The sequence below is a fragment of the Bombus fervidus genome, chromosome 5 (genome assembly GCF_041682495.2).
Source record: "Bombus fervidus isolate BK054 chromosome 5, iyBomFerv1, whole genome shotgun sequence".
In the NCBI taxonomy this organism is placed as follows: Eukaryota; Metazoa; Arthropoda; class Insecta; order Hymenoptera; family Apidae; genus Bombus; species Bombus fervidus.
The window spans coordinates 11,149,594-11,167,328 of NC_091521.1; the positions used below are offsets into that span (position 1 = coordinate 11,149,594).

The 17,735-nt window shown below is 33.7% G+C and overlaps 1 protein-coding gene across 16 annotated transcripts in view; it reads right to left on the reverse strand.

Annotated features, from left to right (window-relative positions):
• Window positions 1–17,735, reverse strand: part of Tmod (tropomodulin) — a 114,951-nt gene that overhangs the window by 37,094 nt on the left and 60,122 nt on the right. Inside the window, exon 1 of one of the 16 annotated variants that reach the window (XM_072004012.1) lies at window positions 16,969–16,987. The exons of 12 other annotated variants lie outside the window; for them this stretch is intronic. The gene's annotated coding sequence lies outside the window, so the exon portion shown is untranslated. Of the gene's footprint in view, window positions 1–2,951; window positions 2,971–11,218; window positions 11,389–16,968; window positions 16,988–17,735 lie in introns of those variants that run through there. 3 more of the 16 variants (XM_072004010.1, XM_072004008.1, XM_072004011.1) reach the window with 3 other exon arrangements.

Here is a 17,735-nt window from a genome sequence, read left to right on the forward strand (position 1 = left end):
CTTGGCTAATAAACTTGAGATACCCAGCCATAATATGTACATATAGCGTGCAGATAATTTCACTACATCAACTTGCGCCGGTTTCCCTTACTTAAACGGTCAACTATCCATTATATTAATATATTTCAATATCTCTTCTATAGGTCAATATGTAATACTCATTATACGCTTAAGATAGCTATTCATGCTGTATAGTAATTTTTTACCAAACATACATTAAATATCTTACAATTTTTCTATACGTGTCTCCAGATTTGTTTCAAATTTTAAAAATATAACCATGACAATCGTGTCTCTCTACAGTGCTAATAAAAATTCAAATGTTCTGTACATGACACACAAAATAGAAATAAAAGTTTTGTATCGTAAGTGCTCAAATACTTGCATCAGCCGGTATATCGCGACATTTCTTGCGAACGTTTTATTCAACGCGACAGAAATTCCTTGTGTCTAATTCGTTTGGGAAACTTGCGTCGTTTGGATCCGGACCGTCGGCGATGAAAGTAAACGCGAACTAGTTCGCAAGAAATATATACGTTTACGAGTTATTCGGTCGCCCCCATAAATCTACCTGAAATTCTTAAAACTGTAAAGTTTTAACGATTCAATAACGCAGGTTATGGTAATGGTAAAATGACATCGACAAGCATCTGGGAAGAATCTTAGATATGAAGTTTGTATTCCGAAGAATAGGGTCTTTTCTTAAATACATTATATTGATATTAATGGTATAATTAGTAGAAGTATACAAAGAGTTTCAAGATTTTCTTGAAAGTTAGTCAATACGTTCTGCGAGAAGAAATAAGAGAAACATTTTATGAGAACATAAATTGCTTAAAACTTTAGTAAAAGACTATAATGAATGAAGGGGCTGATAGCGGCCTTAATATGAGGCAAGACAGGAAGTTTGTGAAGTTATAAATTTAACTGTTCATTCATGTTAACTTTAAATTAGCAGCAGAAGGATATATTTTTATCTTGAGTATTGATAGCGAGCGATTATGTCGACCATTCAGCTATTTTTACCTTGTTTAATTCTAAATACAAGCAAGTTTACTTTATATATTCATCATGCTTTTCTCATAAAGTTTTAAAGAGTCCATCTTTATATAAACTTTGTTTCTGTTTCTAGCATTCCTCAAATATAGGCTATACGATCCTAATTTCTAAAAATTATTAAAATAGATTCGGAACACCTACATATTCATCCAAACTTTCACTGTTCCTATACCAGAAATGTCTATATTGAATTTATTAACATTGATTTAGAGCAATTTTAAATATCTGTCAAACTAACTATAATCTTACAAATTTATTTTATCAAAATAACAAAACATCAAATTCCTGCAACCCAAGAGCAGATTATCTTTCACGTTTATTACAAACATATATCAAATTGACGCAAACTATCTTAGTTTGTTAACAACTATCTTATCTAAACTAGTATTGATCAAGTCTACAACGAAATATATAAAATTCATATCAGCATTTCTCCGAAACATAGCCCTTTCACCAATACTTTCGCCCAAAGCTCATTAGTCGTGAGTGGACTGGAAACCGCGCCAACAACTTTACGTCACAACAAAAGACTTCGTTTCAGCCTAACTGGCTGTCGTCAGTTTCGAAACTTCCGCTCGCTCTCTACAGGTTACATTTCCCACAAAGTTTCGCGGTGTCTCGAAATTAGGTCGATTTAGGTATCGGTAATGGCCATAGAAGAAGGTCACAATCAGGACGATATACGTATCCTGTGCGTTGGTAGCCTACGCTAATAGGTCGTGCACGCAATTAGCAGTCTATGTTTCCTCAAAAGAGCGCCTAACGAGTCTACAAAACTAATTTCTCGGCGGAACGAAGCAGGAGTCACGACGCAGTCCATAGAGGAATTTGAAAAGAAGCAGCGACTGGTTTCCGAGAAACGCGTTTAATACACTTTAGACCAGTTACCATCAATTAACGTGACACGAAACGTAAATGATCTACTGTGTTAATTGACGCGGTTTTCAGGAAAATTGTGCTGCTGCATGGAGAATATATACTTTTATAAAGATGGGATGAAAAGATTTAATTTTATTCCTTACGATGAATTCACTTTTTATTTTCTGTTTAAGTTTGAAAGAAATTCGTAACGTATCGTGTGTGATTTTTAATTTTACTTGCACCAGATCATTGCATAGTATCGTAATAAATAGTGTTGTATTTTACCATATTTCGCTCTAATCTCATCTTTATTCTGTAAGAAATGTTGTCTGTTAAATCTATTAATTATTTGTGGAGATTAGAGTTAAGTATCTTAATTTTCTTCAGGCAGCTTTTTGAGTGAGAAACCAATGCTTTTATACAGCCGTGGAGGTTGAATTTTATTATAGGATTATCGCGGAGAATACAAGTACAAGATCATAGAAAAGACCAGTTATTAAGTCTGCAGAATGCTCCATTAGTTTCCTTCTTTGTAGAGGACAATCTCGTGAGAGGATCTTAAATGGTATAACTATTCTTCCAGCTTATTATGTACACTTTGAATTATGAAATGTTGGCTATGAAGTAAGCGTAATTCTTTGCGAAACTAAATATTTCGTTAATAGACCTTTAATACTGTAGAGATTTATGAACGAAATGTACTTATGGTGCTTTAAATCTTTAAAAATATCAAATCAATTCCAACTAATAATAATTTTGATACCGTTGAAATTATTATTACAAATAATAGCTAATGAAGTAAAAGAATTTAGTCTCTAAAAGGAAACACAACAGTGAATGAAATACAACAACGAAAAGCCAATTTCAATTTTTATGAAACTCACATTCGACAAAATCCTATAAAACTTAAATATTATTTTTTCGTAAAAAGTATTCTAAAATCTGATCTTATTCAAATTTTACACTATAGAAAGTACACGTTGAAAATATTATAGAAACTAAATATTAAAAATCGATTTTATATAACTTACCTATGTTATCAGTGAAATATGAAAAATATATAGACAGGCGACTATAAGGACTAACAATTTGTTTCATGAATGCAACTTCCAGCGTATTCTGAAGACTGAACACGCAGCAAGTGTCGCTAACGTAACATTCAATTAACAAAACTTATCGACAAGTTCCGATAAACCGAGCAACAGAAGTGGAAGCGAAGACCTTTTATGGTCAGTCGAGGAATTGCGAAACTTAAACTCTCGAGGACTTCGAAGTTAATCGATAAGGTATAGTAATCTCTCCGCCGTCAACGGTTTGGGATATTTAGATAATATTGCACAATGATCTCGTGTATTACTCGCGTGTGTTATTGAGGATCAATGATATCCATAGTGGCGACTACAAGGCATGATTATTCGCCACCCACGCGCAATCAAGTATTCTGCAAGTCAATCGATTACATTGAAATAGAATAACTGTTTATCTAATGAAAAAAAAAGTATATTTCCTTGTACTATGAATTTAATTTAATAGTAAAAGAATGTAGTTTAGTCATGGGAATATACGTTGATGTTATCAACGATCGTTTATTATGAGAAACTAGTAGAAAAACATTATGTCGTAACTAAAATGTGTATGATGATTTTTACCATTTGATATATCGTGTGTTGTTATCGTAGTATATTTCACAAGTATATTCAATGTATAGTAATTTTTTGTACTTGGAAACTAATTTAACAACAAATTACTAAATCTTCTACGTATAAGACAGAAAGTCCATTATCTTGTGTCTTTATATAATTGTAATTAGGCTGATCTAACAGTGATATTAATATTCAAGCAACAATAATCTCTTATTCTCTGGAATAGAGAATCGTCTGCGAGTTTCACAACGTACGTACGTTCGTCATAGTTTCTCCGAGTATTGCGTAGCACGCGACCGGATTGATTCGAATTTCCATGCGTAGAAATCGGAAACTCGAATCCTTTCGTGTCTTTCTCCTACAACGGAGCAACTGCCAGCTGTTAGCGCTAGACATTCGCAATTAGAATCGATATGGACACAGGTAACACATTCGCGACAGCGGGAAAAGTTGACCGAAGGAAACGAGATGTGACCAAATATAGAGACAAGTTCGTCGAGTCTTCCTGTTGCTTGTGTAACATCGAGTTTTGAAATGTGTTTACTGTAAGTTTTATAACAGAACGTCACTCTTAGTTTCTTTGGCACTTTATTTTATAGACACGAAGGAAATTATATTTTTCAACGAGTTGAATCGGATATTTTAAAGCATTTTGAAGTTTTTATTATTGTTTCGGAAAACAGGCTGCAATATTCTGAAATTTTAGTCGCGTTTACTTTAACAGAGGTCGTTTTTCAAATCTTAAATATCATCTTTAAACCTGAATCTACTAATTTGATGAAGTTGATAAAATGGAAAGAAGCTTCAGGAAACGACATTAACCGTATCCTGTGAATATTGAAATTTATCTTCAAATTAAATCTCCATTAAATCTTACAATTTATTTTGAATTGAACCTGTATAAGTGATTATGTTCCTCGATATTTAACGATAGTTTCTTAACATTTGACGATATATTCTAATTTTTGTAAATGCTATTAATAACTCGGAGAATAATTTTCCACGAAAGAATATAACGATGACGAGATTTCTCTTCGTACATTTTTATTTTCATGACAAATATGTATTTGTCAAAATACGTACATACGTACATCTAATCGAATCGATATCTTGCACCAGACAAGTATCGAATTCTACTTATCGACGTTTACTGCCTATTTGCTGAAAGTAAAAAGAATCTAATCTATAATTTACTTTCTCATGTTGCAAAACGATGTTCTTTCAATCTCACTGTAGCACTTACACGGTACATGTCTAATGGAACAAGTCTAGTATGTACATCTGTAAGGAATGAATTTGCACTTTTTACAAGATCCGAATCTGAGATGAACGACCATAAACTTATACCTGATATATATACGTTCTACCTGATCTGGTATTAACATAGTTAATTGACTAGAAAATATTGCATCGATACTGTGAAATTTAAATAAAACTTTTTCTGTAATTCCTAAATGAAAATCATGGTACCTAATAAGTTAATCTATTCGCAAATATAGTACCAGTTGTAGATATGGCAGCATTTCTAGAACATTTTTTACATTTTTTGAAATGGGAAATTTTATATCATTAAGTAAACATCATAAATGTCCGTGAATTTGTTTATCCATTCATATTCTCTTCTTCTTTTATCTTTTACCAGTGAAAACAAAATCAAACAACAATTCTCGCTCTGGCTGCGTCGGAATTGTACAAAGAGTTAAATACTAAATTCTATTCTTAAAAGAATCAAAGCTTTCTCTAAATAAAGCATAATACCGCTAAGTGATAAATAAGTTGAAAAATTTCCCCGATAAATATCTTATTTGCAAAACAATCCCAAACTCGGTCCTCCGAAGCAAAACGAAAGGAGAAAAGATAAAAGAGGAAAATAGTTTCATTGAAAACGAAAAAGCACGAATTCTAAAGGCGCCAATTTCGAAGCGTCATCGGCCATTCAGAAACGCGAGGGTTATGCAACGCGGTGTTCGCACCTATCGACATCGCGCTACCTGTTGTTCCGAGATAGATAGCGGCTTGTACTAAACTGTTGGCCGCTTGGAAATAGCTCATCCTGCAACAGGAACCGTTGTTGCAGCCGTCACGGGTGCGTGGATTTTAATGACCGTTACGTTGCAAACGAAGCTCGAAAATCGTTCCACGCGTTCGAATTTTCATCGAGCATAGGAAATTAATGATACAGGATGCAACGTGACTTTATAATACCGTCGTGTTCTCTCTCTCTCTTTTTTTTTCAAGCCATAGGCGTTTTCTAATTAATTTAACATTGAAAGACTAATTGGCTCGTTAGTACAGCCATGCCCTGACCATCTTCTATGCTCCCAATTAATTATAACTTGACGTTCTATCGAAAAGAACGTCTCTTTTCAACTGACGATGAGGGTGAGACGTGAAAGTACTGTTGCCGAATCTGACCAGTTTTTCTCTGTGCTTGTTTCCTTCTCTCTTTTTTTTTTTTTTTTTTTTAATGCTCTGGTCATTTTCTATGCTTTTAATAATCTAATTGCAACTTGACGTTCCATCGAAGAGAAATGTTCACTTTCTTCTTCAACAGTGTCGAGATCTGAATAAATCATGATCTGCTTTATTTTTTCTGTACCTTTTCTACTTTCCTTCTTCCTGATTTAAGTGGTAGCAGGTGAGTTGTAGAAATTTACTCGCGAGTAACATCGATATACAGATTTATACAGCTATACTGAAAAATAGGAAGACCCGCAAAGATAATTCGTTGTGAGATAAACTAGTTCGTTCTGTTACGAGTTGTACGATTTTTCTGGTTGTTACTTTTTGCAGGAAAATGCAAATTTGCGAGAAAATTCTACATCGAAAGGTTTTGAAGTTCGAAATATTCGTAGAAGTTTGTTTAAACGTCGGGCATAATACAAGAGAAAGTTTCTATGTCTTCGCCTGAAATATTTTCACTACGTGAGATATTTTCTACGGTTTCTCTGGCTGTTACTTTTAAGGGGAGAATACGTATATGGTAGAAGACGTTTATATTGAAAATGTTAGAAGTTTGCGATATTCTTACAAGCTGATTTAAAAGTCAGACGTAACTATAAACCACTATTAAATTTACGACTACCTACGATTTCAATGATCAATCTCGATTTTCTCGATGTACACGTGACTCGCTTCAATCGAACAGCCAATAAACATTCAAAGATAAATCACCGAGAAAGATTCATTCGACACAATGATAACAAGTATCTTCAGTTTTCTCTAAAGGTATTGCACAATGTGCATTAAGCGTGTAGTTTCACGTTTGTCCGAGTCCCACGATATTACAATTGATATATTGTCTAGAAAACGCGATCGATGCAAATTGTGAGCGTCGATTTCCTGCTAAACAGATCCTTATTGGCAATGGGCCAAAAGAGCACCGATCGAGCATATTTGGCCCGTACGTACGCAAAAGGTCCCGTAATCGTGAAAGTGTATTGATTCCAGATTCGTGATCTGGGTCATCGTGTCGACTTTTCAATCTACCGACGATCAAGCCAAAAAACGAACGTTCTCTTTCAAATGGGTAGGACCTCGAGCGTTCTTTGAATTCGAGAAAATGGTTCGATTGAATAAATCGACGTTGTAAGTCACGCTGGTAAATAGTATACGATGCGTCGGAAAATAGAGGAAAGCGATGATGTTACAGATATTATTTTTTGAAATTAAACAAATTAAAAATTTTAATATATTATTAATTTTATTATTTTTCTACCGATGAATAAATTTATGAGAATCATCTGTTTCTTCGGAATTGGATGTTAAGTATAATCTTAATAAGGAAATTTATAAAAAGCAGCGTTAATCAGTTTGGCTTCTGAAAATAAATTTATCAATAAATGTTCTTATTGATAATTAATATCAGCTTGTGATAGTTATTAGATAAAGAAGTTGAATATTGTGCTGAGTTGTAATAAATTTTTGTGTGTAACCGATATGGAGATAATTGTGAAAATTGTTCAAGTTCATTGATCAATTGAGATATCAACATTGACTTATTTTAGAAATTACGATTGTAAGAAAGCAAATTATAAATTTTATACTGACTCGTTTCTCAATAATAGATTTGTTTTTGCTGTTAATTCTCATTAAGCAGTATATGCTCGTACGTTTTCTTTGGTCACGTCTATTAACGTATTTCATGGACGGAAGTGTGTCGAGTTAAATACTTAAATCGAAAGTTCAGCCGATTAGAGCAGCAAGAAAAATAGTTGGAGATTATCTTCACTTTTTAGCAAAGTAACTTTAAGAGAATAATCGTCAACTATTCGTCGTAGTTACAATTTTTTAAACATCATGTTTCTCTGATAGAAGATGTCTATGTATTATTTTCAAATACGTTAATATTAATGAAATTTTTGATAAACTTCGAAATATATTAGTAAAAATAAACATCGAATAGGGATTATGGCTTTTTCACTTTTATCGCTGGTGATCGTTAACCTGCAATAATCTTCGGTAAACATCAACTTTAAACAAGGATTTTAGATAACGATGTTTGACAAATATCACTTATTGAGAGAAAATAACAATAACTAAGTAATAATAACTCGCAAAATAATCTCTGAAGTATTATTGCTGTTTACTCAATCTCAGCAACAGACTTACGCATTCATATTATGACACATTACATAAGATATTGACTTTGTCTACCTTGTACAATATATTTATACCCGCATAGACGAAGTTATGCGACGTATTGTGTAAAACTATAAATAGTTACATACTACGTTACAAAGCACACCTAATAGGTAAAATAAATAAGCACTTACATGCTATTCATTCCATTTTTTCCTGATCTTTTTCCCGGAGTGACGCTATTTATAAAAAAAGTTAGATAAAAATTTATTATTCAATGTTCGATACAGGTCCCTTTTCTCCCTACTCTTGACAACAATTACATGTGCAACCACCGAAAGCGTCGTGAAAAGTTCTTCTTCAAAAATACCATTTTATAGCGGATGTTGGTGCATTTATGAGAAGATCAAATTTGTAAAAATATATAAAATACCCAGAGCATAGTATTTGTTATGATATTTAATAAATAAATTAAATCCTTCAGTCCGCTCATCACCATCGCTCGTAAGAAGAATTCTTTACCCACGACCAAGTCGAAGTCGGTTGCCGTAGGTCAGCGATGCTCGACGCGATCTTCCGGTACTCGTACGTGACTTACAAATATAGCGTCAGGGTGTGTTCGCTTTTATCGGTGATCATGGATCGCTACGTGGTGCGTATCGAGCCATAGAACGCGGAGAACGCCCGTTTCGGTAATAATAACACGCGCTGACCGACCTAGCCTGTCCACCGTCCAAATTAAATCAACGAAATCACCGGTACTCGGACAGGAAGCCAGTCATTTCATAGATCGAGGCATTTGGATAATTAATCAACGCGAAAATTCCGTAGTGCGACCGCCTGTTATGTCTCATCGATCGCTACAATAACTACCGTGCGAAATCACCGAGTCGATCAAACATTGGTCGGTCGTTAATTAACTGCACTTTTCTTCCACGACTATTCAACACAATGGTGTCGAGCAATTATTGCAACGCGCTCTGCAACATAACGTTATTTTATCTACGCGATCGATTAGTGATAGAAATGAGAACAGAGAATAACAGAACAATGGTTATGAGATTTGTGAATGAATTTGTTGTGAATCGTTCTCAGAGCGATTTTGTGCAGGAATTTCGTTTGAATCGTTTTAACAAGATTTTTGAAGTTTTTAGAATTATTGAACAATAAAAAGATGGGGATTGATTGAATGGAATATTTTTAATTTCACATACTTACTTATTTTGGAAATATTTTTGTATTTTCTTTTTCTTTTTTTTTAGAAAATATTTGTTAGCGAATTATGCGAAAATAATATAAAACTAATTGTGAAGGGTTTATTGGTAGTATTGTGTTTCATTTGCAGAGTTAGTAGTTTCGAAATAATAGAATGGTAACTGGTTGCCTGCTATGCTGCTAATTTGAATGTTTAGTGATTCGGAAAATATTTTAGTAATTATTCATGAGATGTTTAGCAATGAGAAAGTGGAAAATGAAAGAACAACTATAGTCCTTGCTTCTAACGTTTCTAAATAACTTGTGAGTTTAATAATTTTTTATGAAAAAAAAAATATATATAATTTTCGTTCTGATGGAATGCTGTGGGATGATTGGGCGGTTAAAAAGGAATATACGCTTAGGTGTACATATATAACAGAGTAATAAGAGTAATATAGCAGAAAAAGATAAAAGTAACGCGAATCCTCAACTATGCCCCTAATTTGAATGCACTATTATTTGTAGAATGTATTACCAATTTAAAGAAAAAGATTATTAATGGAAATTGAAGAATGAAAGAATCGTGTTTGGTTAATTTTTGATATATTGCTAATTCGAATGAAAATACTCGTTTCTCCTAAAATAAATATTTCAATATAAATATTATATATACAATAAAGCAAAATAATCGATACCTATATAATGCAATTATAAATATAATGGAATCTGCGTTATTTGCAATCTGTTATTTAAATGTTCCTATATATATTCCATTAAAGTTCCTAATCTATAACATAACGGTTTGTTTGCTTCAATCAACGTTTTCCTATTATTTATACAAATAATGGATATTCTATTACGAATAACCACGACAAAATTTTCACACAAGCATGTGATGAATTTTCGTGAATTGTCGTCCCGATGTAGATATCTCGCAATAGAACAGGTGAATATTCTGATAATGGAATAACGAATATTCCGAAATTGATCAATGTGATACTGATTAGCGATAAAATAATCAATCCACGATGATACTTCGGAGAGAATAGTATTCGAAACAATTAAATGTCCACGTTTAATATTTCACATATTTTATCCCTGCTTTCATTCAATTTATCGATCTTCCTCCGTGCTTGAAGTATTAATTATACTTTGATCGTTCAGATATAATATAAGCAATTTGAAAATAATGTATCAATGGCAAAGAGAAGAAAATCTCTTTCAAAACGTAGAAACGTTTTAACAAAAATTAGCACACAGTCGCGTATGTATTATTCCGCTAATATAGCCCTGTTAAATGCGACGTAACAGTACAAAGTATCAAAGTTAAGATCAGTCCTCCATTCAATCTGCTAGATGTATTAAATCAACCTTGAACGACTAGACTGGAAAAAACCACCGAATTATTTTACGATTATGATTCCTAAATGAGGATTTCAATTAAACATCGTGGTTCAACGTCAACTAAATTATCTAAAAAATTCTCCTACAAAATAAAACATTCCTGATTTGACAATTCGTTTCTATTATACATTACATATTATATCGTTTCAAATATGAAGTTCGATGAAAAACCGGCATAAGTGCATCTTGCAAGTGACAAATTTCATTTTTTAAGTGAATTTCCAAAAAATTACATTGTAAGATGTATTGGATAATGTGAATGCTACAAAAATAAAACAATATAAAGGGATCACCTTACAATCATTCTCTTACAAGATAGACATATCCAAGTTAATAACGACTACGCTACAATCAAAGCTTCAACCCCAAGCGAACCTCAAAGTCCTCAAACATTAGAACCTGAAGTTTTCTAACATTTCGTACAATATCCTTTCTATACTCTATCATATCTTCATTAAAATCCAATTACTTACTCACAGAGAGCGCACAGAAGAACGTCGATCTCCAATCACGAAGTATCGGTGGATATCGAAGAATCGAGCGTCAGGTGAACGAGACTAGATGCACGAGGAAGACACTAAAGGAGTGGCACGCGAACCAAGACGAAGCCTCTGGAGCTGGAGCGCTACTAAACAACTGACTTTTATGCTGGAAGCTCGATGAGAGGACGGCCAGCACCAGTAGTAGTGGTATTGTGCGACACGTTGGCTAGCAAAGTGTACGAACCACCGGCGATTTCGTTCAAAACGACTTTCACTGGCCTGTTGGCGCGTCTCCATACACGGCTAGGTCGGTGTTTTTTCTCTATCGGCGTTTTCACTCGGAAAAACGCAATCGTAATCGTTACCCAGTCCATTGGCAATTAAGAGCATCCGCCACTGAGACCAGCTTAACCCGTTTCACGGCAATTTGCATTAATAGTGCCATGGCAATTGTCACGAACGTGATGTAGCTACGCGTGAGCCAGCCAATTTTCGCCAATGCGAAACCATTAAACCGCTGGCGGATGATTTTTAAATGTGACGGATGAGAGATTACATTCCTTTGAATTTCTGGTAGAGTTTTTTACCTGATACGTTCGTTTATGTAAGGTGGAGGTGTTTTTTAATATACGTCGTTTACGTGTACATTAAGATTAGAGTTTAGTGGAGGAATAACGTGTGTCGTAATAAAAAGATATTCAATTTATCTAATTTCAACAGAATTTCTTCGATATTAAAGGAATTTACTTTTAATACGAGGTATGTACGACAAAGTGGACGGTTAAATAATCCTGATGGGTTTCTGAGGCGAATCAACTGCTATTAGCGTTATCTAATGAGCTTTCACCGCAAACAAAAACGAAGTCGTTCTAGCGACGTTCGATAGTAAGCGCGATACGAAAAGTGACTTTTCAAATGAAAGAGAATAAATCTTCTTTAATACTCTGTAAACTACATTTATCCCCCGTGAAATCCTACAGTTTCACTTCAATCACAATCTCCCAAATCACTCTCGCTATTTCTTGTCTTAAGCAGCAGAAATTCCTAAACATTACTCTTACAGACATAAAACCACTACTATTACAATATAAATTCATATAATTTATAACGTAATAAATTACAATATAATATTACAATATAAATAAAATAAGAAAACTACTTAATCTTTTACCAAATTAAATTACGAAATCACAGCTAAATAACTTGAAACGATAATAAACCATTATTCTCAGGCAACAAGTATCAGAATGAAATTACGTTATAATCTGATGGAATTCCATAATTCTTACCAAGTTCAGAAAAGAATGGCTAGAGAATCGATATTAACTTATTACCATAGCTCATAATATTCTGCGTAAATGGTAAACAAATAGCTTACGAAGTATAAACAGATAGACGAGGCATTAATGTTGATCATCCATCAAAAATGATGCAAGAAGACAACTAGACACGTGCGTTAATCGCGCGAAAGAACGTTGCGGCCATGGAAACTGGAGAAAATGTGCCGTTCATTCGCAAAGAGAGATGCGTTTGCAAAATATCTCGAGATTTCCGCGGTATTTCTACTTAACTGCGAATATGTAGGTGCGATGAGATCATTTCTCGAGCCTGCGAGATGATATCACTCGAATCTCGATGGGCAACTATTTGTTTGCCGGCTCGAAACAATTTCTCGGAATGTTATTATACGGTGTTGCTACTCTTACGTTGTTCACCAGCATCGTGCAGCAACAACAACATCATCGTGTTTCACGCGCGAGCATTTATGTTCTCGTTTGCATAAATGATAGAAATACAAAATTCACGTTTCTGTAGCATATCACTGGCCGTGTGAAAGTGGACGATTGCCGTGTTACGTTTCAACGAATAAACATTTTTACGATTGTGCAGTTTGCTTTTTTTTTTTAGCATGCTAATGTGATATTTAATTTTGAAACACGTTGGACAGGTTCGTTTCAGAATTTTGAACCAGTTTCTTTCCTCGTTTACTATCTGCTGCTTTGTCGTTGACAATCATCAATTTTTATGATAAATAGTCTTGACCGGCATTAAAAGATCAACATATCAGTAAATTTGTTTCAGAATAAGATACACTAACGCTGGGCACACTATTTTATTTAATTTATAGCTTGCTAAAAAGTTTATTGATACGTACTCCGTTGAAAAGAGGAAAAGATTCTTTGAAATCTCAAAAGCATCTCTATCTAGACAAAAATTTAATATTCCTTCGAAACAGTGTAAGTTCTATTTGAAATATTTTTTCTAATTGGAAGATAACTGTGTGGACAGATTAAGATGAATCGTCCAATATTTAATTATTTATGCAATTCTACTACCTTGTTTGTTTTATTATAATCGTACTTTTATAATAATTCTTTTAATTTTTGGAAATGATGTGAATATTTCTCTGATGAATTTTGTTTCATTGCATTACCAATTTTATTTCTTCGTTAAAATTACGATTATACGTAAGGATCTTTTATTTCTGAAGATTACTTAAATGCGACAATCGAAGGTTTCACGAAAATCACAAATTCGCTTTTACTGATGGATTGCGTTGTAACGGAGTGTGATTTACGTTTGAAAATTTGACAGTTGTTTCTTCATCGTGTGAACAGTTGGAAAATGTGGAAGCGATACATCATTTAAACTAATATTTATAAGCGACATGCTCGTCTAAGAAGAGTGCATTAACTCAGTAGATCTATTATTAGGATCTAATTGTGCAATCTACAACCAAATTAAACATTTGAAGGATGGCCAAATGAAGACATCGCGTGCCACTAATAACAAACAGATGTACTATTGGTAAACAGAATACATACCAAAATACGAACATTCCTCTTGCAAACAGCTCAATTTACATTTCAACTTCTTGCAAATCGTACTTAAGCAAGCTTGTCCAATACACAGAAAGAGAGGAATATTTTCTGACTCAAGGAAAGTACAAGATGATAAATAAAAACAGAATAACGATAATAATATCCAAAGCATATTTAATTCCAATTACTTCAAATTTTACCAATATCAATTAAAACATTCGCGAGGGCCAAGTACCTAGATCTGAAAGATTTGGTGTCTCAAGACACTTTGTTCATCGTCAACGACGCACTTCCTGTTCTCTCAAAGATTCTCAACTTAGATAGATAGAAAGTTGTTGGACGATAAACAATTCGCTGTAGCCGTGAGAATCGGGTTGCCAAGTCTGATTCTAAATAAATGAAAGAGGTGCGCCCGGGTTAAATGAAAGAACGGCATTGTCGAAGGAACGTCTGCAACAAATTTTCGACTTTCGAAACGGTACGTTTCGTTTATCAGCTTGTAAAAAAGATACAAAATGCAAAGACGAGGCGTGTTACTTTCACGGATACGTCTAAAAATATTTTTAACGGGATTTTATTTCTATTTCGCGTTAATGTCCACTTCTATCCGTGACAGGTTGCTCCGCGTAAATTGTACATCGGCTGAAATGTCACTTTAAATGCCACCGTTCAGTTATTTAACCGCAAATTTGCGTCATTACGTCGATAACTGATAATATTAATTTCGCAAGCAAACGCGCGTGCATGAAGTTGGCCTGCGTGGCGAGTATTTTATTGAATCACGAATAGAGTGAAAAATATTAGAAATAAGAAGGTTAAAATAATGGTAATAAGAATGTAAAAGTACTCTTCATTCTGCCAACAATCAGGCTAGAAAGACATACTTGGTTTTTAGGGTAGACTTGGTTATTAGATACATTTTTAATTGATAGTGAAAAATAATTTTGTTTAGTTGAAAATTATCTGGAGAATTGTGGTCGATGCTACATTAAACTCCAATTAAAAGAGAGAAGATTTCAGATTTCAGAAAAAAAGAAAAATAAATCATTTAATTAAATCAGATTTATTTATGTTCATTGCTAACATTCATTATATAGCTACAATGATATTTTTTAATAACTTTCTTATCAATTATGTCGTACAAGTCATATCAGACATTCATATAATATCTGATCGCCTGTATGAATTTATAACAGTTGAAAATTAGTTATTGGAAATTGTAATTAGCATTATTGTAGAAACCAGAGGCGAAAGTTAATTACTCGAATAAATTTATGTATTTATTCATGGAATTCGTTCATTGTATAAATTCAATATTTCATATGATGATCGCGTTTAGTTGAAATTTAATTGTTATTACTTAATTTTGAATGAAGAAAGTACAAGTCTTTTATTTCAAAATAATTAAAGAATCCATTAAATTAATAGATTCGTTAAAAATTCATTAAAAATTCAATAGAAAAGAATGAATCAACAAATAATCAAGTAAAAGATCCTCATCTGCAAAAATCCTATTTAAATCTGCTCTTCTTTCGAAAAGCAAATAATGAAATATTATTTCATTTAAATCATATTGTAATATTATTGTCGGTACAGCGTTATATCGTTAATTATTATCAATGCCATTGGAATATTGAACTCTGAAAATTTAATAAATAATAGGATATTTAATTTAATATTGTCGTTGTTTTAACATTATAATAATAATTATCAGCGGTATTATAATATTCAAATACAAACATTTCACGATCACTAACGAACCCAATAAACATTTATCGCTTCTATTCCCATTCAGTGCAGATCCATACCACGTGTGGATGCAACATTCGTTTCAAACTGTTTCCTATGCACCTGCGGCGTTATTAGGAATAATATCGTTGTTTCCCCTCTTTAAAAATAGAGAAAAATAACGCCGTTTTTTTTTTTTTTTTTTTTTTGTTGAAAGTCATCTTCCTTTGAAACGATAGACAAAATTCCAGGAGCTGGCTAATTAATTACTCCAACGCAAACAACAATATGTCGTAACGAAACCAGAGAGAAAAGTACACGCGAGTGACCTTTTTGCGAGTTGGTTTCCCACGCGTGGGTGGCAAACTGGTCCGGTTGATCGTGATCAGACCGAGCAGAAGTGTGCACCGGTTCAACCATGAAATTTATTGTGACGAACGCGCCTCGATTCTAGTTACGCTAAATCGGTCGTCCAATGTTTAATCGATCGAGGAACCTGGGCTTTCGTAAAAATCTCCGTGTCCCGTTTTACGACGAGCTTTTGTCCTAACTTGAAACTTGTGTGTCGTAAATGGAGCGGTTTTCTGAGAAAATCGCAACATACCTATGTAGTTTTGTTAATGCATTCCTTTTAATAGAGATTAGGAAGGATTTGAAATTGGAACGATTGGTTCTGCTGGGATTCGATTTAATTCTCTTTAAATTGTGGATCGAGTTTCGAGTAGTATTTTTGTAAGATAATGAGATGAATAAGAAAAATATATTGTCTTCAAATTTTCAACAAGTTTCTTATCCTCTACCACATGCAAATATATACATAAAAATACACATACTTAACAATTTCTTATCGTATAACGGAAAACAACAACAAATTCGGTAACATCCAATATCGTTCAACTTACTCTAAAAGACAATTACATGGGAAAAATTGGAAAAGTACGCGTAGGTTAAAAATGATTGTTACAATTCTTGCAAAAATGATTGACACATTATTTGAAGAATGAGAAACAGTGCAAGCAACTATACTCTACGATTACATCATTCGTCTGTTAGATCCGAGCTGCTACGACATTGCTTATGAGATGATCTAATAAATGAATTGCAATTCTACGTATATCGAATCAAGCTTATTTAAAGACCATCGACATTTAAACTCGTTCAAATGACCACAAACAGCGATATCCAGCTCACCCGACAATCAAAGAACAATTTATTACTCCACTTTTGCAGCGAACCAAAGCACTGTGCCAACTGTCAAACAGTAAAACTAATACCGATTCACAAGGAGTAATCGAATGATCGACGTCACGCGGATCTGCTTGTCATTTAGCTCGTCGACGTTATTAGATTCGTCGGCCAATGCATTCTCAGGGTCTATTAATTTTGTCCACAAGGAGAGAAAAAGAGTGGGAGAGAGAGAATTGTTCATGTACATACATATACATAGAATATCGCATATCGAATGCATCCGAGGTGCGTTCTGTTATGAGCGAGATAGATTCGACAACGAAATACGGAGCAAGGCTTTTCGCATACGATACGCATGTGCGTTCAATGCTAAGCAGAATGGAATGTGAAAATACTGCGACAGCAACGTGCCATTAACCCAAAAATTTGATCTTTGTCCATGGACGTGGGACAAACGACGTGCACGTCGCGTAGAAGGTGCAGCTCTCTCGTGAAGTTGCTTTAATCTTCACCTAAGAGAAACGTTAGGTCACAATCGGTTTGGATTAGATCAGGTACTTGATTTTAGAGTATTTCATTTTATTTGTATTTTAGTTAAGGTGTATCTTATTCGATAGAATTTATTTCATTCCGTATAATAATATAGGGTAGAAAGTAGAATTATACTGTAAAATCAAATAATCCAAGCAAAACCATAATCGCATACGACGCGATATTTCTCTCTTTATTAAATAAAGTGAATATAGGATTACCTTTCCGTAGATTACTTT